The sequence below is a fragment of the Mustela lutreola genome, chromosome 17 (genome assembly GCF_030435805.1).
Source record: "Mustela lutreola isolate mMusLut2 chromosome 17, mMusLut2.pri, whole genome shotgun sequence".
Lineage (NCBI taxonomy): Eukaryota > Metazoa > Chordata > Mammalia > Carnivora > Mustelidae > Mustela > Mustela lutreola.
The window spans coordinates 20,853,610-20,877,181 of NC_081306.1; the positions used below are offsets into that span (position 1 = coordinate 20,853,610).

Consider the following 23,572-nt stretch of genomic DNA (forward strand, 5'->3'; position numbering starts at 1 on the left):
TCCACAACCTGTCATCTAATAGTAAAACTTACAAGTCTCAGTGACAAAGAAAATCCTGAAAGTAGCTCAGGATAAGAGGTCTGTAACACAAAACCATAGAAATATTAGCTTGGCAGCAGACCTATCCACAGAGACCTGGCAGGCCAGAAAGGACTGCCATGATACATTCAGAGCACTAAAAGAGAAAAATATGCAGCCAAGAATACTATATCCAGCTAGGTTGTCACTGAAAATAGAAAGAAAGATAAAAAGCTTCCAGGATGAACAAAAACTAAAAGACTTTGGAAACACCAAACTAGTCCTACAAGAAATATTGAAAGGGGTCCTCTAAGCAAAGAGAGAGCTAAAAATAATATAATAGAAAGGAACAGAGACAATATACAGTAACAGTCACCTTATGGGCAATACATGGCACTCAATTCATATTTTTGAACAGTTACCCTGAATGTAAATGGGCTAAATGCCCCAATCAAGAGACACGGAATATTGGAATGGATAAAAAAACAAGACCCATCGATATGCTGTTTGCAAGAGATTCATTGTAGACCCCAAAACACCTCCAGATTTAAAGTGAGGGGGTGGAAAACAATTTACCATGCCAACGGACATCAAAAGAAAGCTGGGGTGGCAATCCTTATATTCTTTCTTTGAAAGAATTAACAAGACTGATAAACCCCTGGCCAGACTTATCAATAAGAAAAGAGAAAGGACCCAAATTAATAAAATCATGATTGAAAGAGGAGAGATCACAACCAACACCAAAAAGATACAAAAAATTATAAGAACCTAATATGAGCAACTATACACCAGCAAATCTGACAATCTGGAAGAAATGGACGCTTTCCTAGAGACATATAAACTACCAAAACTGAACCAGGAAGAAACAGAAAACCTGAACAGACCTATAACCAGTAAGGGGACTGAGGCAGTCTTCAAAAATCCCCCAACAAACAAGAGCCCAGGGCCAGACAGCTTCCCAGGGGAATTCTACCAAACATTTAAAGAAGAACAGTTCTTCTTTAAATGGAACTGTTCCAAAAAATAAAAATGGAAGGAAAACTTCCAAACTCATTTTATGAGGCCAGCATTACCTTGATCCCAAAACCAAAGACCCCATCAAAAAGCAGAATTACAGACCAATATCCTTGATGAACACAGATACAAAAATTCTCACCAAAACACTAGCCAATAGGATCCAACAGTACATTAAAAGAATTATTCACCACGACCAAGTGAGATTTATTCCTGGGCTGCAAGGTTGGTTCAATATCCGCAAATCAATCGATGTGATACAATACATTTATAAAATAAAGAACAAGAACCATATGATACTCTCAATGGATGCTGCAAAAGCATTTGACAAAATACAGCATCCTTTCTTTTTTTTTTTTTTTTAAAGATTTTATTTATTTATCAGAGAGGGGGGGGAGAGCAAGCACAGGCAGACAGAATGGTAGGTAGAGGCAGAGGGAGAAGCAGGCTCCCTGCTGAGCAAGGAGCCTGATATGGGACTCGATCCCAGGACACTGGGATCATGACCTGAGCCGAAGGCAGCTGCTTAACCAACTGAGACACCCAGGTGTCCCTTTTTTTTTGTTTTTTTTTTTGTTTTTTTTTAATACAGCATCCTTTCTTGATCAAAACTCTTCACAGTGTAGGGATAGAGGGTACATACCTCAATATCATCAAAGCCATCTATAAAAAACCCACCGCGAATATCATTCTCAATAGGGAAAAACTGAGAGCTTTTCCCCTAGGGTCAAGAACATGGCAGTGATGTCCATTATCACCACGGCTATTCAACATAGTAATAGAAGTCCAAGCCTCAGCAATCAGAAAACAAAAAGAAAAGGCATTCAAATTGGCAAAGAAGAAGTCAAACTCTCACTCTTTGCAGATGATATGATACTTTATGTGGAAAACCTAAAAGACTCTACTCCAGAACTGCTAGAACTCACAAAAGAATTCAGTGAAGTGTCAGGATATAAAATCAACGCACAGAAATCAGTTGCATTTCCAAACACCAACAGCAAGACAGAAGAAAGAGAAATTAAGTAGTAGATCCCATTTACAATTGCACCCAAAACTGTAAGATACCTAGGAATAAACCTAACCAAAGAATCTCTACTCAGAAAACTATAAAGTACTCATGAAACAAACTGAGGAAGACACACAAAGAAATGGAAAAACGTTCCATGCTCATGGATTGGAAGAACAAATATTGTGAAAATGTCTATGCTACCTAAAGCAATCTAAACATTTAACACAATCCCTATCAAAAACATCATTTTTTCCAAAGAAACAGAGTAAATAATCCTAAAATTTATATGGAATCAGGAACCCCAAATAGCCAGAGGAATGTTGAAAAAGAAAACCAAAGTTGGCGGCATCACAATCCCAGACTTCAAGCTCTATTACAAGCTGTAATCATCAAGACAGTGTGATACCAGCACAAAAACAGACACACAGTTCCATGGAACAGAATAGAGAGTCCAGAAATGGACCCTCAACTCTATGGTCAACTGATCTTTGACAAAGCAGGAAAGACTGCCCAATGGAAAAAGACAGTTTCTTCAGCAAATGATGTTGGGAAAATTGGGACAACCACGTGCAGAAGAATGAAGCAGGACCATTTCCTTACATCACACAGAAAAATAGACTCAAAATGGATGAAAGACCTCAATTTGAGACAGGAATCCATCCAAATCCTTGAGAAGAACACAGGCAGCAACCTTTTCCACCCCAGCCGCAGCAACTTCTCAGAAATATCGCCAAAGGCAAGGGAAGCAAGGGCAAAAAGGAACTACTGGGACTTCATCAAGATCAAAAGCTTCTGCACAGCAAAGGAAACAGTCAACCAAACCAAAAGACAACAGACAGAATGGGAGAAGATATTTGCAAATGACATATCAGATAAAGGGCCAATATCCAGAATCTATAAAGAACTTATCAAACTCAACACCCAATGAATCATCCAATTAAGAAATGGGCGGAAGACATGAACAGACATTTCTGCAAAAAAGACAACCAAATAGCCAACAGACACAAGAAAAAGTGCTCAACATCACTCAGCATCAGGGAAATACAAATCAAAAACACAGTGAGATACCACCTCACACCAGTCAGAATGGCTAAAATTAACAAGTCAGGAAACAACAGATGTTGGCAAGGATGCTGAGAAACGGGAGCCCTCCTACACTGTTTTGTTTTTTGCTTTATTTGCTTTTTAAGATTTTACTTATGTATTTGACAGAGAGAGAGAGAGAGATCACAATAGGCAGAGACACAGGCAGAGAGAGAGGGGGAAGCAGGTTCCCTGCTGAGCAGAGAGCCCGATGCGGGGCTTGATCTCAGGACCCTGAGATCATGACCTGAGCTGAAGGCAGAGGCTTAACCCACTGAGCCACCCAGGCACCCTTTCCCTTCTTACACTGTTGGTGGGAACGCAAGCTGGTGCAGCCACTCTGGAAGACAATATGGAGGTTCCTCAAAAAGTTGAAAATAGAGCTACCCTTCAACCCAGCAACTGCACTACTGAGTATTTACCCTAAAGATACAAACATAGTGATCCAAAGGAGCATGTGCACCCGAACTGTTTATAGCAGCAATGTCCACAATAGCCAAACTATGGAAAGAACCTAGATGTCCATCTACAAATGAATGGATAAAGAAGATGTGGTGTACACACACACACACACACACACACACTGGAATACTATGCAGCCATCAAGCAACCTGAAATCTTGCCATTTGCAACGAAGTGAATGGAACTAGAGGGTATTATACTGAGCGAATAACTCAATCTGAGAAAGACAATTATATGATCTCTCTGAAATGAGGAATTTGAGAGGCAGGGCAGGGGGTCATGGGGGTAGGGAGGGAAAAAATGAAACAAGATGGGACCAGGGAGGGAGATAAGAGACTCTTAATCTCACATGACAAACTGAGGGCTGCTGGGTAGTTGGGGGATAGGGTAGGGTGGCTGGGTTATGGACACTGGGAAAGGTATGTGCTATAGTGAGTGCTGTGAAATGTGCCTAATAATTCAGACCTGTACCCCTGGGGCAAAAAATACATTATATGTTAATTTTTAAAGACAATCAACTGAGCCACCCAGGCACCCCGAACCCCACTTCAAATACAGAAATACAGATTAAAAGTAAAAGGATGGACAAATACATACCATGTTAACACTAATCAAAATACAGCTGGAGTAGTTTTATTAATTTCAGGCAGAAATTAATTAATGAGGAAGGACACTATATCGTACTTAAAGGGTCTGTCCAATAAGATCTAATGATTTTAAATATCTATACCCCAACATGGGAGCAGCCAATTATATAAACCAATTAGTAACAAAACCAAAGAAACACATCAACAAGAATACAATAATAGAATAATAGGAGGAGACTTTCAGAGCAATGAAAATTAATCAGAGATGTAAAGAGGAGCATTACATAATGACAAAGGAAACAATTCTTCAAGAAAACATAATAATCCTTCATGTGTATGCATCTAACAACAGAGCTTCAAAATACAAGTTGGAAAAACTGACAGAACTTCAAGGACAGATGAAACCACTATAGTTGCAGACTTCACTACCCTTCTATCAGAAAAGGACAGATTAGGGGCGCCTGGGTGGCCTCAGTGGGTTAAAGCCCTGCCTTTGGCTCAGGTCATGATCTCAGGGTCTTGGGATCGAGCCCCACATCGGGCTCTCTGCTCAGCAGGGAGCCTGCTTCCCCCCACGCCCCGCCCCCCTGCCTGCTTGTGATCTCTGTCAAATAAATAAATAAAATCTTTATTTAAAAAAAAAAAAAAAGGACAGATTCAACAGGCAGAAAAATCAGTGAGAACATAGCTGACCTCAACAATATCATCATTCAAATGCATATAACAGACATGTGGAGACTATTTTATCAAGCAACAGCACAGGCATTCTTCTCAAGCTTACATAGAACATTCCCCAACACAGACCATATTTAGGCCTTATAATGCATCTTGAGAAATTTAAAAGAATAAAAATCATGGGGTGTCTACTCTCAGTTCACAATAGAATTAAACTAGAAATCAGCAACAAGAAAAATAGCTAGAAAAATCCCCAAATGCTTGGATATTTGAAAATACACTTTCAAATAACACAGAGATCAAAAAAGAAATTTCAAGAGAAATTAAGAAATACTTTGAATTAAATGAAAATGAAAATATAATTTACCAAAATTTGTGAGATGCATGGAAAGCAGTCCCTAGAAGGAAATTTATAGAATTGTATGCATGTATCTGAAAAGAAGACCTATAATCAGTAACCAAAACTTCATCTTCAGGGAAAAAAAGAAGAGCAAATTAATTCTGAAGCAGAAGAAAAACAATAAAAATCAGAGCAGATACCAAGAAAGCGGAAAATACAAAATCAATAGAGAAATTCAAGAAACCAAAATCTGCTTCTATGAAAAGACCAATAGAATTATAAACCTCTAGCCTGGCTAACTAAGAAAACCAGAGGATACATACTCTAATATGCAAAATGAAACAGGGACATGGCTACAGATCTCATGAACATTGAAAGGACAATGAAAGAATATTATGCATAACTCTATGTCCACAAATTTGATAACTTAGAGGAAATGGACCAAATCCTTGAAAGCACAATCTGCCAAAATTCACACAGAAACAGAACCTGAATAGTCCTCTAATGAAAAAATTCTATCAACCATAACTTTCTAAAACAGAAATTATCAGGCCCATTTGGTTCACTGGAGAATTCTACCAGATGTTTAAGAGGAAATTATACCAATTCTCTACAGTTTCTTTCAGAAGACAGGAGTAGAGGGAATACTTCCTAAGTCATTCTGTGAGGTCAGCATTACCTTAATGCCAAAACCAGACAGTCTTTAAAGAAAGGAAAACCAAACTGGTATCTCTCATGAACATATAATAAAAAATTCTCCAGAACATATAAACAACTCAAATCCAATTAATGTATAAAAAGAATTTTACACCACAACCCAGTAGAATTTACTCAAAGTATAAAGGCTTGTTCAACGTTCAATAATCAATTAATATAAATCATCACACGGGCGCAAGGGTGGCTCAGTGAGTTAAAGCCTCTGCCTTCAGCTTGGGTCACGATCTCAGGGTCCTGGGATCGAGCCTCACATCAGGCTCTCTGCTCAGCGGAGAGTCTGCTTCCCCCTCTCTCTGTCTGCCTCTCTCCTTACTTGTGATTTCTGTGTGTCAAATAAACAAATAAAATCTTAAAAAAAAAAAAAAAAGCTAAATCATCACATCAACAGGCCAAAGAAAAAAAATGTGACATTTAACAGATGTAAAAAACAAAAACAAAAACAAAAAACCACCATTTCACAAAATTCAACACCTGTTCAATTAAGAAGAGAAGGGAAAAAAAAACCTCAGCAAACCAGGAAGAGTGATGAACTTCCTCAACATTACTTCATAAGTGAAGACCTATGAAATACAATCTACGCCACAAAGAGAAGCTGGAGACAAAAGTCTTTGGGAAGGTAAGACATAAAAAACAACTGTGGGGCACACCTGGGTAGCTCAGTCAGTTGAGTGTCTCACTTTTGATTTCAGCTCAGGTCATGATCTGAGTTATGAGATCGAGTCCTCATTGTGGAATCTTCTTGGGTCCTCTCTCCCTCTCCATGTGCCCCTCCCTTCACTCATGCTCTCAACTCTAAATAAATAAATAAATAGAATCTTAAAAAAAAACACACAGCTGTGTATACAGAGGAACTGAAAATAGTCATACAGAGACTCAGGCAAAACAGAGCCTCAGAGAAGACCTTAAACTTTCATCTTGGGCTGATCCCTAAGCTCAGATCAAGTCAACCAAATCAGTGAAAGGACTGCCCACGCACAGACCCAGTCTGCAAGGACATCTGGTAGAGGTGGCTGTTTTTCAAATACATAATTTTCAACAACAACAACAAAAGGTATACAAAGAAATAAAATATGACCTATTCAAAAAATAAATTGGCAAAAGCCATTCCTGAGGAAGCACGAACATCAAACTTACTAGACAAAGACTTTTTTTTTTTTAAGTATGTATTTATGTATGTATGTATGTATGTATGTATGTATGTATGTATTTATCTGACAGAGAGAGGGAAAGAGCACAACCAGGGGGAAAAGTAGAGGGAGAGGGAAAAGCAGTCTCCCCACAGAGCAGGGAACCCAATGCAGGGCTCGATCCCAGGACCCCAGGATTATGACCTGAGCCAAAGGCTGATGCTCAACCCATTGAGCCACCGAGGTGCCCCTAAGCAAAGACTTTAGTAAAAGAGCGGTCTTAACTATTCCATTCACAGTAATGTCAAAAAGATTAAAATGCTTGGGAATAAACAACTAAGGAGGCAAAAGACATACACCAAAAAGTACATGTCACTGCAGAAAGGAATTAAAGAAGGTATATATAGATGCAAAGACATTGTTTCTTCATGGACTGGAAGACTTAAGATGCTACTACTACCCAAAGTGACCTACAGATTCATGCAATCCCTACCACAATCTCAATAATCCTTCTTATAGAAACAGAAAACAACTATCTTAAAATTCATATGGAATTCTCAAGGAACCCCTAAAGAGCCAAAAACAATCTTGAAAAAGAAAAATAGGGGCGCCTGGGTGGCTCAGTGGGTTGAGCCTCTGCCTTTGGCTTGGGTCATGATCCCAGAGTCCTGGGATCAAGCCCCACATTGGGCTCTCTGCTTGGTGGGGAGCCTGCTTCTCCCTCTCTCTCTGCCTGCCTCTCTGTCTACTTGTGATATCTCTCTCTCTCTCTCTTTAAATCTAAAAAAAAAAGAAAGAAAGAAAGAAAGAAAGGTCTCACACTTCCCAATTGTGAAACTTAGTACAAAGCTACAGTAATCAAAACCATGTAATACGAGTAATACGAGCCTACAGACATACAGACCAATAGAATAGAAAAGAGAGTCCAGGAGCAACTCCCTGCCTGTGAAGTCAAATTATGTTCTACACTTTATCATAGGTATGTCTGCATAGGAAAAAACAGAGCATATACAAGGTTCAGTACTATCTGTGATTTCGGACACCAAGTAGGGGTCTTGAAATGTATCCCCTACAGATAAGGGAGAACCCATACATACTAGGCAATGGGATCCCTGGCTTCCAGTCCCACACGCAAGGAGCTTGGAAGCTGCCACCCCATTCTAACAAGCAGCAAAAAACTGAGCTGACTAAAAATCAGTTCTTTTTGGATCCATGAGAGAGGAGGACACAGGTCAAACTGCTGCCCACAAAGTTGGAGGGACAAACAGATGAATTCAGGAATCTTAAAACACATATATGACTGAGTGATAGAAGCCAATGTGAAAAGGCCACATGCTACATGATCCAAACTATGTATGTGGAAAAGGCAAAACTATGGAGACACGGTAAAAAGACTGGTGGTTGTTGGTGGTTCAAGGAAGGAGAGATGGATGCACAGGTCGAGAACAGGAGATTTTTAGGGCATTTTTAGGCCCTACATTTTTAGGGCATTCTTAAGTACTCTGTATGAATCTGTAATGATAGAAATTTATCATTATACATTTGACAAAACCCACAGAATGTAAAACTAGAGTGAACCCTAATATAACCTATGGACTTTTCATTCTTTTAAATTTTATTTTTAAGCAATCTCTACACCCAACATAGAGCTCAAATTCACAAAAAGCCCCAAGATGAAAGGTCACACACTCTACCAACTGGACCAGGGAAGCCCTCCTTGGAATTTAATTAATAATAATGCATAAATATTGGCTCATCAACTCTAACAAATGTAGCACACCCACGTGGAATATTAAAATTACAGGAAAATGTGATGGGGGAGAGGAGAGAGGATAATTGGAAACTCTGTGCTTTCAAGTTAATTTTTTATTTTATTTATTTATTTGACAGACAGAGATTACAAGTAGGCAGAGAGGCAGTCAGAGAGAGGAGGAAGCAGGCTCCCTGCTGAGCAGAGAGCCCGATGCGGGGCTCGATCCCAGAACCCTGGGATCATGACCTGAGCCGAAGGCAGAAGCTTTAACCCACTGAGCCACCCAAGCGCCCCTCAAGTTAATTTCTCAATAAACTTAGATCTGTTCTAAAAAATACAGTCTATTAGTTTTTCAAAACTAAAATGAGGGTAAGACTGTCTTCTGGCATGACAATGTGAACAGTTACACTGACCTGCTCCCCAAAAAAACTGATGAAAGCCATAAAAACATAATCTTCTAAAGTGTCTGGAAATGGTCCTGAGAGTAAACAGCAACAAAGAGCATCCATGGAAATTCAAAATTTGATAAAAAAGGCATGAGTCTGAGGTATTTAAACCAAGTCTGCTTTCTTCCTCCCTCAACCCCATTCAGCAGCAAGTGGAGACCCCACTCCCTCTTCAGACTGCTGCCATCAAGAACACAGCACCCAGCCAGAGGGGCTCTCTTCCCTGGAAGAGCAGGACCCCAGAGTTTTAATCAGCCCCAGCAGCCTGTTCCTGAAGCTAAGTCTCAGGGGAATGTGGTAAAGAGTAGAGGGAATCCCTTCTTCTGTCCAGCCCCTAACTCAGGAAGGGAGGCTCTATCAAGGGCAGGATGATCTGAGAGTATTGGGGCTCTGACCACCTCTGTCTCAACTTGTGACCTGCTAGACCCATGCCAGGAGAAGCTGAATGGACCTCAGGTTGCTGCCTCCCCTCCACCCCAGACCAGGACTGAGGAGGGGGGTGTCACTCAAAAGCTTACCACTGGCCTACCAAGCTCCACAGCTCTGGCTTAGAGATTTTTTACCTAGGATAGAAACGGGCCAGGAAGCATCAAATCCTAAATTGCTCCTCAGAGGCTGACATCATTTACAGCAGAGGACGAAGACATTCAAGCCCCAAAGGGCTCTCAGGAACAGTGAAGGTTGTGATAACAGGCAGCTGGGAGGAGATTCAAGACACAGGCTAGACCACAGGCCAGCTAGTTCACAGGAGAGAACAGGGAAATAACACAAGATGGGAGGAGCTGTCCTGGGGTCAGAAGAAATGGCAAACACTGACTTCAGAAACTATTCCTTCAATGGAGCCAGAATTTAATAGGATTAGTTTATAGAGAAACTTACGGATCCTAACTGCACTCAGGCCACTGGTACACAGTAGCAACAACATGCCCAGTGAACTAAACAACACAGGCGCACAAGACAGAAATGGGCCTTAGGGGAGGAGAGCGCCAATCTAGACATCATGGGACAAGCTGAATTCGCTTTCAATGAGGAGCAACAGTAAGAGGAAAACAATTTATTAACTATTAGGAGATTAGAGAAAGTTCTCTTGCAGGAGGAAAGCAGAGGATGGCAGTAGACCTGGAAAGATGAGGCTTTACTGAAATGGGTCAGGCCAAGCCAGCAAACAATGTGAACTACTCCAAGAACCAGCACTGGGAAAGGGCTTGTGCTCTGACCCAACAAAGACTCTCGACTATTTTAATAAAGATGGAGGCTCAGAGGCCATGGGGCAATGGCTTTCCATCCCGGCTGCTGAGGCTGGGGCACATCCATGGGAATCCCGGGGCCCTCAAAACCCATGGGAGTTCTCTAGGGGCACCTGTAACTTACACTGATGCACTGTGACCGCCCTCATCCCAGACCAGGTCAGAATAACATGTATCCTGTAGTACAGCTAGCAGGTCTAAGAAATATTCTACCTAGCACTTGGGTCCTCCCTGTGGAGGGAGGTGAGCCCTGTTATGTAACACACAATGGAGACTAGTCTCAGTACAAGACAATGAGCTGGGATGGGGTAGCTAATTTTGTTCCCAATTACCCTGGAATCTGGAATAACCGAGTCATGTTCAGTTATAATAATGCATGCTTATGATAATACCTCGCATACAGACAAGGGTCAGTTTTTTGGGGAAGACAAAGCAAACACCACTGTAATTCATACTGATCTGTTCATAAAGTTTCATAAAGAAACTGATCAGTTTCATAAAGAAACTGAAATGTTCTGTGATCATACTTCAATATGGTGCAATACCTGTGTCGTTGCAAAGATTCAACTAACCTCAGGTAAGCAGTCATGGTAGTGCAGAGAGTAAAGACCACACTTCTTGGGAGACTGAGCTAAAGCCTCCTCAGGGATAGGTGGCCTGAGGAAGAACTGGATTTCTACACTAAGCAGTGCTGCACAAGCTTATCATAAATTACAAAGAACAAAAATTCAACATAAAACTGCTTTGTTTTTAGTTCTTCCATAAGCCACATCACTCAACCTTTTCACAAATATAGGGGTTCCGTGAATACAGGCTGGCCTGACTAAACACAAAAATCGCCTTCCCTTCTTTAAACTACTTATTACAAGAAATATTGTCAATGAAAGAACTAAACACAGCTGGCAAATATCCTAAACATTTCTAACTATTCATTTACCCCCTACCCTGTTCTCTGTACCTAAAGGACAGCTTGAGACTCTCTAAGCACACACAGGAGACCTGGCCAAACCAAAGTGACAGCTTTGGCGGAACAGCCTTCTCTGATCAAAGAACACTGTGATTAGCTGGCTGACCTCCTCACCTGGCATGTTCCGCTACATGGCACATCAGCCCTTACTGCCATTTTACAGAGCAAGTGCTGAGAGCAGGAGTTTCAGGGTGAAGAGCACCCACATCCAGGATTGCTTCCTGTGGCACAGGGATCACCAATGTTGACGGCTGAAGCCATCGCGGACGGTGGCACTCAAGGTGTGACTAAATCACACCTCTTTTGGGGGCTCCTTTGTTTTCCTTGTCATCTACTCTTCCTTTTCTGTGTCACACTTAATAGGGGCGTTCCTTAGCCTAATAGGTGTCATAAAAATAGCCACAATCACCTACTGTACAATCTCAGAAGGGACACTTAGCCATACCTCAATGACAGATGACTCTTGTTTTTGACCCCGGCTTCAGACCCCACTGCGGGCACAAGTGTAGAATCTTGCAGAACACATCAATGGTGGAAACTCATTTCAGCACTTCAGGATACAGGGCTACAGGGAGATAGGATGTGTCTTCTCAGGAGGGCCCAACTGCCCTGGGTTGGCAGGGACGGAGGAAATCAACAGTTACAGGACATTCCTGATCTCTACACCTCCGGGTCTCAGAAGGTATGGGGAGTTGAAACACTGAACCTTCTCCAACTTCAAGTAAGCGGCATCAATAGGCCCTGATGGATGATACCAGTCTCTCAGCAGGACAGTGCTCTTGCTCTTCCACTTCTGAATGTATCTCATGCACCATCGGGTCCCTTTCAAGAAGCAAGGCTAGAAGCAGAAGAGCCTCCTGGGTCCTCCCGCTCTGCTCTCTGAGCAAGTGGGCAAGAGCCCAGGAGAGGAGACAATTCCACTGGCCCATGTAAGCAAGGAGTGCCCACTGCAGTGTTGTTTGTAACAGCAGAAAAGAAACACACACTTACCCAAGTACCACCTACACAGACTGACAGAAGAACTAAGGAGCTACCTTGGGCCCATTCCCAAGCCAGCCCAGGGGCACAGCCACTCATCACATTCACAGAGGGGCAGCGGCAGGAAGTTACTGGATAAACATCCCCTCTCCTGATGCCGCCCTCCCCACCAACACTCCGTATCATCTCCCCAAGTATTTATGAGACAACAGACTGTGGATGATGCTAGGTTCTGTACAAATCAGTTTCTACTCTCCCATAAGACGTGCAGTTAGGGAAATAAAAGCATTAATCACTTGTGTTACTTAAGAGAAAAGGCAAATGTATCTTTGGGAAAGGCAAAGACCGCATTTGACTGAGGTGAATGTAAAGTACTGATAAGAATCCCATGAGCAGATGGTGTGCAGAGAATCAGACTTCACTCTGGAGTATGAAGGATTAGTGTTAGTGGATCTAAATACAGAGAGGGAACTCAATTACAGCCCGGCGGAAGTGACTGCCAGATGCCTCAGTAAAGTTTAGAAAGGCTAAAGAGACAACTATTACAGAGAAAATGCCAAAAAGCAGCCAAAGATCGATCTTAAAAGACAAGGTTTTAATGAGAATCTTCTACAGGGCCGCATGGGTGGCTCGGTAGGTTAAGCGGCTGCCCTTGGCTCAGGTCATGATCCCAGGGTTCTGGGATCAAACCCTAGGTCAGGCTTCCTGCTCAGCAGGTAGTCTGCTTGTCCATATCCCTCTGTCCCTCCTCCTCTCTCTCAAATAAACAAATAAATAAAATCTTTAAAAAAAAAAAAAAAAACCAAAAACCCCATAGTCCTGAACTTAAATAGAAATAGCGGGGGGCAGAGGGGCAGGAAGCTCAGTCAGTTGAGTGTCTGACTCCTGGTTTTGGCTTAGATCAAATTCTCGTGGGTTGTGAGATAGCCGCATGTCAGGCTCTGGGCTCAGTGTGGAATAGGCTTCAAATTCTCTCTCCAGCTCTCTCAAATAAATAAATAAAATCTTTTTAAAATTTTTTTTTAAATTTTTTTTTATTGGACAGACAGAGATACAAGTAGGCAGAAAGGCAGGCAGAGAGAGAGCGTGGGGGGAAGCAGGGTCCCCGCTGTGCAGAGAGCCCAACGCAGGGCTCGATCCCAGGACTCTGAGATCATGACCTGAGCCGAAGGCAGAGGCTTAACCCACTGAGCCACCCAGGCGCCCCAGTACATAAAATCTTTTAAAAAAACAAACAGAAATACTAGGAACTCAAAATGTTTTCTCTAAAATATATATACTTCCTAGCTCTGCTCACTGACAAGGCTGGAAACAATGGCCAACCTGGTACCAAAGAGCATTCCTAGTACCAAGATTATGATCCTGAAACACCATTTCCCACTAAAAGAAACCCAGGTTTCCTTGAGAAATTGTTGATCCCAAGTCTGGGTGTAGGAAATGAACTTGGAATACCCTGACATACCAATGGAGAAGTTCAGAACGTGCTATCCCAAAATAAGCTGCTTTGGCATACTGACTATTTTAAGTTAAAGGCGCTTGAAAACAGCAAACGTAACAACACTCCAACCTTCCTTCTTTTTCTTAAAAGCAGATGTAATTCCCATATAAGAGAGGTTCTTTTAGTACGAGGAGAGTAGCATTCTTATCAAGGACAAAGTTAAGACAGACTTCTATAAACAGACCTTGTTAAAAATAATTATGTTCTTTATCTTCCTTACCATATACTTTTGTCACTTTTTCACAAGCGCTTCTTCATTAAACCTAATAAAAAAGCAAGTAAGTTTCATTTCTTTGGGTCTTCATTCCTCATGAAGGCTCCTGTGTCATTTAAAATTTGTGTTACAGGGGCACCTGGGTGGCTCAGTGGGTTAAAGCCTCTGCCTTCAGCTCAGGTCATGATCCCAGGGTCCTGGGATCGAGCCCCACGTCAGGTTCTCTGCTTAGCAGGGAGCCTGCTTCCTTCTCTCTCTGCCTGCCTCTCTGCCTACTTGTCATCTCTGTCAAATAAATAAATAAAACCTTAAAAAAAATAAAAAATAATTAAAATTTGTGTGACGGGGCGTCTGGCTGAGTCAGTTGGTGATGGGTCTGCGTTTGGCTCAGGTCCCGATCCCAGGGTCCTGGGGTGGAGCCCCAAGTCTGGCTCCCTGCTCAGTGGGGAGTCTGCTTCTTCCTCTGCCTCTCCCTCCCACTCATGCCCACACTCATTTTTATATTAATATATAAAAATTTTAAAATAAAGTAAAATAAAATTTGTGTTACAAAAACGTGTATGCCTTTCTCCTGTGTTTTATGTTGATTTAATTCTCAGGCCCAGCCGATAGAACCCTAAGAGGGTAGAAGTGAAATTTTCCTTCCCCTAAACCAGGTATCAAGGAAACACTCAATGACTGCTAGGATGGTGTCAAAAAGGACTCAGGTACCAAGGCAGAGGTTCTCACTGACCAAAGATGGGTGAGATTAATTGGGCTTCAGTAAGAACAGTAACTTTAATTAATTGAAACCCTGAATAATTAAAATCCATGAGTTGATATTTTATTTTCAAGGAACATGCATACACGAGGGGGAAGGGTAGAGGGTGAGACAAGCAAATTCCCCACCAAGCGCGGAGCCTGATGCAGGTCCAATCCCACCACCCCAAGATCACCACCCAAGTTAGTATCAAGATTCGGAGGCTCAACCAAATGCTCCACAAGGCACCCTGATTATGATACAGTAAAAAAACCTGGGCACCTGGGTGGCTCAGTCAGTTAAGTATCTGCCTTTGGCTCAGGTCATGATCACAAGGTCCTGGGATTGAGTCCCACATCAGGCTCCTGGCTCAGTGGGGAGTCTACTTCTCTCTCTTCTACCTCCCTACACTACTGTGTTCACTTGCTCATTCTCTCTCTCTCACAAAAATAATCTTAAAAAAAAAAAAAAAAAAGAACATCTTAGAAAAAAAAAAAAAAAACTAACTGGTCACCTTCTAAGGATGAAAGAGAATTAGTTCATTACTTTGAAAATTAGATAGGGGTACGTGGGTGGCTCAGTGGGTTAAAGCCTCTGCCTTCGGCTCAGGTCATGATCTCAGGGTTCTGGGATGGAGCCCTGCATCGGGCTCTCTGCTCAGCAGGAGCCTGCTTCCCTTCCTCTTTCTCTCTGCCTGCCTCTCTGCCCACTTGTGATCTCTGTCTATTAAATAAATAAATAAAATCTTAAAAAAAAAAACTAGATAAAGGAATCAAAGATTTATCCTCCCTTTCTTCTACGACCTACACCTCAGACTAACCAACCAGTACGAAATGGGAAGTCTGTCCTCATAAAATGATTCCAGCTAGTATGCGAAAACAAAATTCTAATTAGAATATCACTAATTATGCAATCTCCAATAAAGTAATATATCTAGCCACTGAGCATTGGTGGCTGTTCTTTTTTAAAAAACCAACACCCAGACATCATATGCCTCCCAATAAATGAATACAACACTATCTATAATCTTGCCAAAGGAATAAATCCTAGCCTGATAAAGCCTCTTTGGTCCAGGTTATAAATTTACAGGAATTAGAGAGGGCATATGGACACGTCGAACCGTAATGCAAATAAAGCAAATCCAAACTGAAAAACTCTACAATCAACCTGCCAATGTCCTTCAGCAAATATATTATAAGGAAAATATGATGACTGAGGGGAAACATGTAGGTAAGAGATTTAAAAGGCATGTTGATTTTTTTAATGGACAAGACTAAAACTAAGGGGACTAAGGCAGGGTACTGGTAAGAATATTCCAAGTATAATGGCTACAAGCTGCATAAAGATGTGGAGAGGAGAAGACAATGGGGTCAATGTACTACAAGTTCCTATCAAGCTTAGAGTAAAACTGTAAAAGCAGCCAATCCCCCAAATGTAAACTCCAGGTTCCCTGGGATTTGGGTAAGGAAGATAATTTGGTGAGATGGTCAGTCTGCATTTAGACACATTTGGGCTAAGTACCAGATCTGCTTTGTTAGCTTTGTGACCTTTGGCAAATTACTTACCATAAGCCAATTTCCTCATTTATAAGTTAGTACAATAATATTTATCTAATACAGTTTTTCAGAGGATTAAGGAAGACAACGGACAGAAAAGGCCACAGAAGGTGCTTAAGACGTAACTCATAAATGTTCTTTTCTTCCTAGAGGTAAAGTTCAGTATTTTTTTTTTTAAAGATTCCATTTATTTATTTGTCAGAGAGAGAGCGAGCGAGCACAGGCAGACAGAGTGGCAGAGGGAGAAGCAGGATCCCTGCAGAGCAAGGAGCCCAATGCAGGACTCAATCCCAGGACGCCGGGATCATGACCCGATCCGAAGGTAGCCACTTAAACCAACTGAGCCACCAAGCCGTCCCGTAAAGTTCAGTATTTATTCAGGGCCAAGTGCAGGTTCCAAATTAAAAGTTTCCTTTACTAATGGGGCACCTGTTTGGTAAGCATCAGACTTAGTTTCAGCTCAGGTGGTGATTTTGGGGCCAGGAGATCAAACCCCATATACAGCTCCACACTCAGCCCAGAGTCTGCTTGGGATTCTCTCTCTGCCCGCACCTCCCCCCACTCTCCCTGTGCGTATGCACTATCTCAAGTAATCTTCTTAAAAAAATAAGTTTCTTTCACTAACTATATGGAGATTTTCAATCTCTGAAATGCTTTTACCCAGTTTCATGAATGTAACTGAATAATGTGATAAGTCATATGTGCAAATGAATATGATGTGATAAACAGGACATGTACATTTGGTGAAAGCCACTCTTATGAATATTCCTTATATTTATAAACAATTTGCTAACTCAATGAAATATTAAGTGGAGCAGTAAAAGAAATTCAAATTTAAAATTACTGAAGACAGGGCACCTGGGTGCCTCGCTCAGTAAAGCATGTGACTATTGATCTTGGGATCATGAGTTCAGCCCTGCATGGGGTATAAAGATTAAGTATTTTTAATGGGGTACCTGGGTGGCTCAGACGGTTGCACAAGCATCTGTCTTCCGTTCAGATCACGGTCTCTGGGTCCTGGGATCAAGCCCCACGTCAGGCTCCCTTCTCCTTCTCCCCCTGCTTGTGTTCTCGGTCTCTCAAATGAATAAATAAAATTTTTAAAAATGTATTTTTTTAAAAATATTGAAGATAATGCTCTATTTCTTAGGTTGGATGATAGATATACTTGTGTTAATACTCTGTTTATTAGTACTCTTTACACTACTTATATTTTTTGGTATACAATATTTCACAATAAATTGTTAAAAGTGAAGAGCCAGCCTTCAGTCTTGAGCCTTTCCTCCTAAGGGAAAAAATGTAAAAGCAGCCAATCCAAAACCAGAAAGGATTCTGGTTGCATGAAAGAACTGGCAAATTATTCAAAACAAAAGCTTATACCATTTATACAGTGTATATTTATATGGTGTATACATACACCATATATAACCAAAGGTTAATTATATTATTAGTACAATCATTAAAAATAAACAAACACATATTGTAACATGCATTCCACTGGATATACCACATCTATACCATGTTTTGTTTATCCATTCACCCATTTATGGGTTGTTTCTATCCTTTAACTATCAGGAAGAGTATAAGTTTTTGTTTAAACAGCTTTTTTTCCAGTTCTTTTGGGCAAACACCGAAGAACAGAATTATTGAGTCATATGGTAATTCTACGTTACACCTACTGAGGAACGACCAAACTGTTTTTCCACTGCAGCTGCACCATTATTGCCCTCAAGCAATGTATAAGGTTTCTGATTTCTCCACATCCTTCCCAACACTTACTGAGATTTTGAGGGTTTTTTCTTTTTAAGGCTGTCCTAAGGGATGTGAAGTGGTATCTCACAGTGGTTTTGATTTGCGTTTCTCTAATGACTAATGATGTTGAGCCTCTTTTCATGTGCTTGTTGGCCACTGGTATCTCTTCTTCAGAGAAATGTCTATTCAAGTCATTTGCCCATTTTCAAAGTGGGTATTGTCTTTTTGTTGCTGAGTAAGAGTTCTTTGTACATTGTGGATATTGGACCCTTATCAGATATAACTTTCAATTGTTCTCTGCTGCTCTGTGGGTTGCCTTCCCATCCCTTGACGGGGCCCTTGGTGCACAAAGTTTTACATTTTTATTAAACCCAATTCTTCTATTCTTTTGTCTTTTGTTCCTTGCTTGTACTTTTATTGTCATCTCTAGAATCCATGATCAAATCAAGGTCACGATTTATTTGTTTTCTCATAAAAGTCTTATGCTTTTTTTCTTCCTTTTATGTCTTTAGCCCATTTTGAATTAATTTTTGTGTATGCTGTAAAGGATCCAATTTCATTTTTTTTCACGTAGTTATTCTGTTGTCCCAGAACCATTCATTCAAAAGATTCTCCTTTCCCTAAGGAACGATCTTGACATTTTTTAAGAAAGATTATTTTAGAGAGAGAGAATGTGTATGAGCAGGGTAAGGGGCAGATTGAGAGGAACAAGCAGACTCCCCGTAAAGCAGGGAGCCCAACACCCAACACCATGGTTGATGCCAGGACCCTGAGATCCTGACCTGAATCTAAGTCAGAGGTTTAACTGACTGAGCCACCGAGGTACCTGTTGGCATTCTTGTCAATAACCAATTGCCCATGAACATGTGGGTTTATTTCTGGATTCTTTATTCCACTGATATATATAGGTCTTACTTAGGCCACTAGTGCAGTCTTCATTACTGCAGCTTCGTAGTAAAATTTCAAATCAGAAGTATGCATCCAACCTTGTTCTTTTCAAGACTGTTTTGGCTATTTAGGGTTCCTTGCAATTCCACACGAATTTTAAGATCAGTTTTTCCATTTGAAAAAAGGAGGGGCGGCTATTGGGACTTTGGCTATTAGGATTACACTGAATCTACAGATCCTTGGGGGAGTACTGCCATCTTAACAATATTAAGTGGAAGATGACTTAACTTTAAGAACAAAATTACAAATTCCATTACCGACTTCATTGGGGGAAAATGCTGTTTTGCAGCTGAAGCCAATACATCTGCAAGGAATCTCCCCTTACACACATCTAACAAAATTAATAGAACTACATCACACAAAAGGTAGCAGCGAAAGACCAGGAGAAATGCAGCATAACCCCGAATGACCTTCTGCGCACTGTTAAATGTAAAACTGCCCTTTCATCTGATTTCAACAATTTTAGCAGTGTAGGAAACAGGATTATACAACAGTAAATAAAAGTTTATATGACCAAAGAACTGAGGAGACACACAATTCTCCCTTGTTCAATCTGCTCTCTCCTCAACTCTTGCCAAGACAAATGAGAAGGAGCTGGGCAGGTTTTGGTTTTGTGATTTACAACCAAACCACAGACCTGGGACAAGGACCTTTCACTTCTTCCAGAGAACTGTTTAAAACATTAATTCAGTGGAAGATGCCCAAAGTCTCCAAAAAGGAAACATTCCAGAAGAGTAAGGAAGTGATAATAAGCATACTCAACTTTTGCCAGTTTCCCCTGTGGACCCCAAAATTATCTCCTCCTAAGGGCTTTGAAAACAGAGCCTCTTCTTGGAATAACATTCCTTACAATGTATCTAAAATTTTCCATACACTTCTGCAACCATTTCCTCTTTCTGATAAGCTGTAGGGTTAATTACACATAACCTTTTAAAACATTAAATGTTCCTTCATGTCCTTGGCTTTAGTGGTTTAGCAATGCAGGGTCTGCCACAAAGGCTGGCAGTTAACATGCGGTATTCCCAGTGAAGTAACATGGACATAGTAACATAGTCTCTGGACACGTCCCTCAGCTTCCTCACATTAGGTTATTCCTGCCTATTCCAGGGGACCAGTGTGACCCTCAGAGCTTCTGCTGGAGGTAAATCACAATAGGGTCCAAGTCAAAGTAGCTTCCATGGTTCACTCTGGGCCAAAGAGAAAGCTGCGCCAGGACTTTGTTCCTCCAAGGGAGAAACTATGTCTACCTCTAAATCCCAATAAACTCGCACCCAGCTTTTGGCATCTCTTTTACTTAGTCTACAGGATTGGATCAGTAGGTATCAACTACATATAGTGATCATCAGAATCACCTGTGAGACTTTCAAAAGATACAGGTTGGAAGGCTTGCCCAAGATTTATTCAGCAGATCAAAGAGTGGTATCCAAACATTTCCACCTTAACATATTCCACAGGTAATTCAGTTGAGAATCTAAGGTCTAAAGAACACTTTCTTCCCTAAAATATACTTCAAATAACTAATTATCCTTAAAAAAAAAAAAAAAAAAAAAAGGCCAGATTTTTGTTTTTTTTTCCTTCAGGAGGGAGGGGTTTCTTCCCCGAGCCGGTAAGAGATCTGAGTTCTAAACTGGTTGAGGTCCTGCACTTTCAATTCAACTAGAGAAAAACCAGCACCACCTTTACAACTGGCCTTCATTATCAACCCAGCCATGTGAATCAATCATGTTTTAAAATTTTTTGGATCTTATGATGTTCTGACATCTTTAAAACCTTGCTGGCGGGGAGAGACTGCCCTTCCCAGGGCTAGCTAATTCCTAAAGATGGTAATCAACTTACTGGGGAGCAGCCTGTCACATCCCAAACAATCAACTTTTTTAATGCTCACAGACCAAACCAATATTTTCCGCTCCCTCAATCATCCCAGGGCCAGGGACCAGGCAGCTAGCCGCTATAGCCCGAAGCCCACCGGAATTAAAACTAGCCAGTCCTGAAATGTTTCTTCTGGCCTGCCTCACCTTTCTCAAGGAATAAAGGCTGGGAACTAGGTTTTCCCGTGTCTCCGGCTCTGCCTCCTGACCAAAACCCTCCCTGGGGCCCGATGTGGCATGACATACCCTGTTCTATCTGGAAATATAACAAATTCTTCCAATGGCACTGGCCTCTCTATGTTCTCACCCAGTCACCTCTATAAATTAAAATCCCACGGGTACAAATCAGATACTCCACTCCAAACATGCCTCTGTGCGGCCACTACTCTTGAGCTGTGACTTGAACTAATCCAACTGGAAACCGTATTACAACTTAGGTTCCCAAAACCATAGGGAAAAAGCTCTTGGGAGTCCTATGAGCTTACTCGCAACTAAATATCGTAGGACCTAGTAATTGAATTCTTAGGTATATACCCGAGAAAACCGAAAACACACAACTCCTGCAACTTTGTTCACAGCCACATTATTCCTAACAGCCAGAAAGTCCACCAACTGATAAACAGGGCAGAATAGCCATGCAAGGGAGTATTATTCAGCCACTCAGAAGGGAAGAACCAGTTCATGCCACAACATGGATGGACCTTAAAGACATCGTGCCAAGTACACACCAGACCAAGAGGCCTCGTCCTGCACAAGGCATTTATAGGAAATGAACTGGACAGGCCAGTCCCCAGCAACAGTGGTTTGTGGGCCCCGGGGAGAGGGAACGCTGGGGGAGAGGGGGCATCTGCTCCTGGACAGAGGGATTTCCATTTGGATTTACAAGATCTTCGGGAATGACACGGTGATGACTGCACAGCCTTGCGAATGTACGAAAAACCACCGAATTGTACACTTTTTTTTTCCAAAGATTTTTAAAAATTTATTTATCAGAGAGAGAGAGAGGGAGAGCGAGCGAGCACAGGCAGACAGAATGGCAGGCAGAGACAGAGGGAGAAGCAGGCTCCCAGCCCAGCAAGGAGCCCGATGTGGGACTCGATCCCAGGATGCTGGGATCATGACCTGAGCCAAAGGCAGCTGCTTTTTTTTTTTTTTTAAGATTTTATTTATTTATTTGACAGCGATCACAAGTAGGCAGAGAGGCAGGCAGAGAGAGAGAGAGGAGGAAGCAGGATCCCCGCTGAGCAGAGAGCCCGATGCGGGACTCGATCCCAGGACCCTGAGATCATGACCCGAGCTGAAGGCAGCGGCTTAACCCACTGAGCCACCCAGACGCCCCCGAATTGTACACTTTTAAGGAGTGAATCCTACAGTGTTCCGTCTCGGAAACAAACCCACCTAAAGGTATTCTCGTGCTCCCACAGCTGCGGCTCCTCCCGCGCTCGCAGTCTCAGTGAACGGACCCACACCGCACTGCGGACGCTCGGCCCGGAAGCTGCGAACGTCAACACGAACGCCTGCGTACTTGCCCAACGTCCACCCGGGACCACGCTCACTTCCCCTGAGGGTTCCCGCGTTCTCCCAGGGGCTCCCCCGGCCTCCAGTCTGGCGTCCACAGGTCCTTCCGCACGTGCGCCGACGTCTCCCGAGCGCCCGCGGGCCGGGGCTCCAAGATCCCCAGCGCCACCGCCCGCAGCCACAAGATCCTCAAACTGGAGGCCGCAGCTAAGCCCTCCGGCGACACGTGACCGCGCGCACACGCCAGCCCCGACAGCGGCCCTCTGCTCCCTCACGCGGCCCCCGCCCCCGCCCCCCCGGCCTTCCGGCCTCCGTACGCCCGCTACCACCTCGGCCAAGAGGTTGTCCCGCCCCGACCTACCGCGCTCGGCGCGTCTCCCAGACCCTCCCTCCACACGTGCGCTCCGAGGGGTCGTCCCTCCCTCCGCAAACATTTCCTGTGGGCACCGTAGGGGACCCAAACTGCAACTAAATACTGCGGCGGGGCCCTCAACTTACTTTGCCTGGTCCTTAGCATTTCACAGACTCCGCAGGGCGCCGCGAACACCTGAGGCCACCACGGCCTCGAGCACAGCCCTCAGCCGCGCGCCACCTCGAGCGGTCCGGAAACGCTCTCAGCTGCGCGCCTAGATCGCAGAGGACGACGGGAAGCGGGCCGCTCGGGCCGCTCCGCGCCTGCGCGGGCGCTGTCCTTCGCCGGGAGTTAGGGGCGGGGACGCCGGTTGGCGCATGCGTAGGCGCGAGGCTCTCCGTTGAGACGGTGCCTCGGCGGCGCCGGAGGTAGGAGGAGTCGGGCTTTAGGGCTGGGAATCTGCAGTCGGGAGAGGAGGTCCAGTCACCTGGGGCTGTTCTCGCTGTCGGAGGTGACGGAGAAGAGCCCTTCTCGCCCGCGGTGGAGAGAGGCAGGAGCAGCGCTCGGGTGGAGGGGGCTGGGGCCGCCTGGAGGGAGGAATGGTGAGGAGGGGATTGGGTACCCAGCGGGTCACGGCCCCGGGGGTCAGGCTGGCGATCGGAAGTCGCTGCCTGGCTTCGTAGCCTGAGTCCTTGGCAGCCCTC

At 43.0% G+C, this 23,572-nt stretch overlaps 1 protein-coding gene across 1 annotated transcript in view; it reads right to left on the bottom strand.

Moving 5' to 3' along the window:
* Positions 1-23,155, bottom strand: part of DNASE1 (deoxyribonuclease 1) — a 51,250-nt gene extending 28,095 nt beyond the window's left edge. Inside the window, exon 1 of the mRNA XM_059155040.1 lies at positions 23,015-23,155. The gene's annotated coding sequence lies outside the window, so the exon portion shown is untranslated. The remainder of the gene's footprint in view (positions 1-23,014) is intronic.
* Between the last annotated feature and the right edge of the window lie 417 nt (positions 23,156-23,572).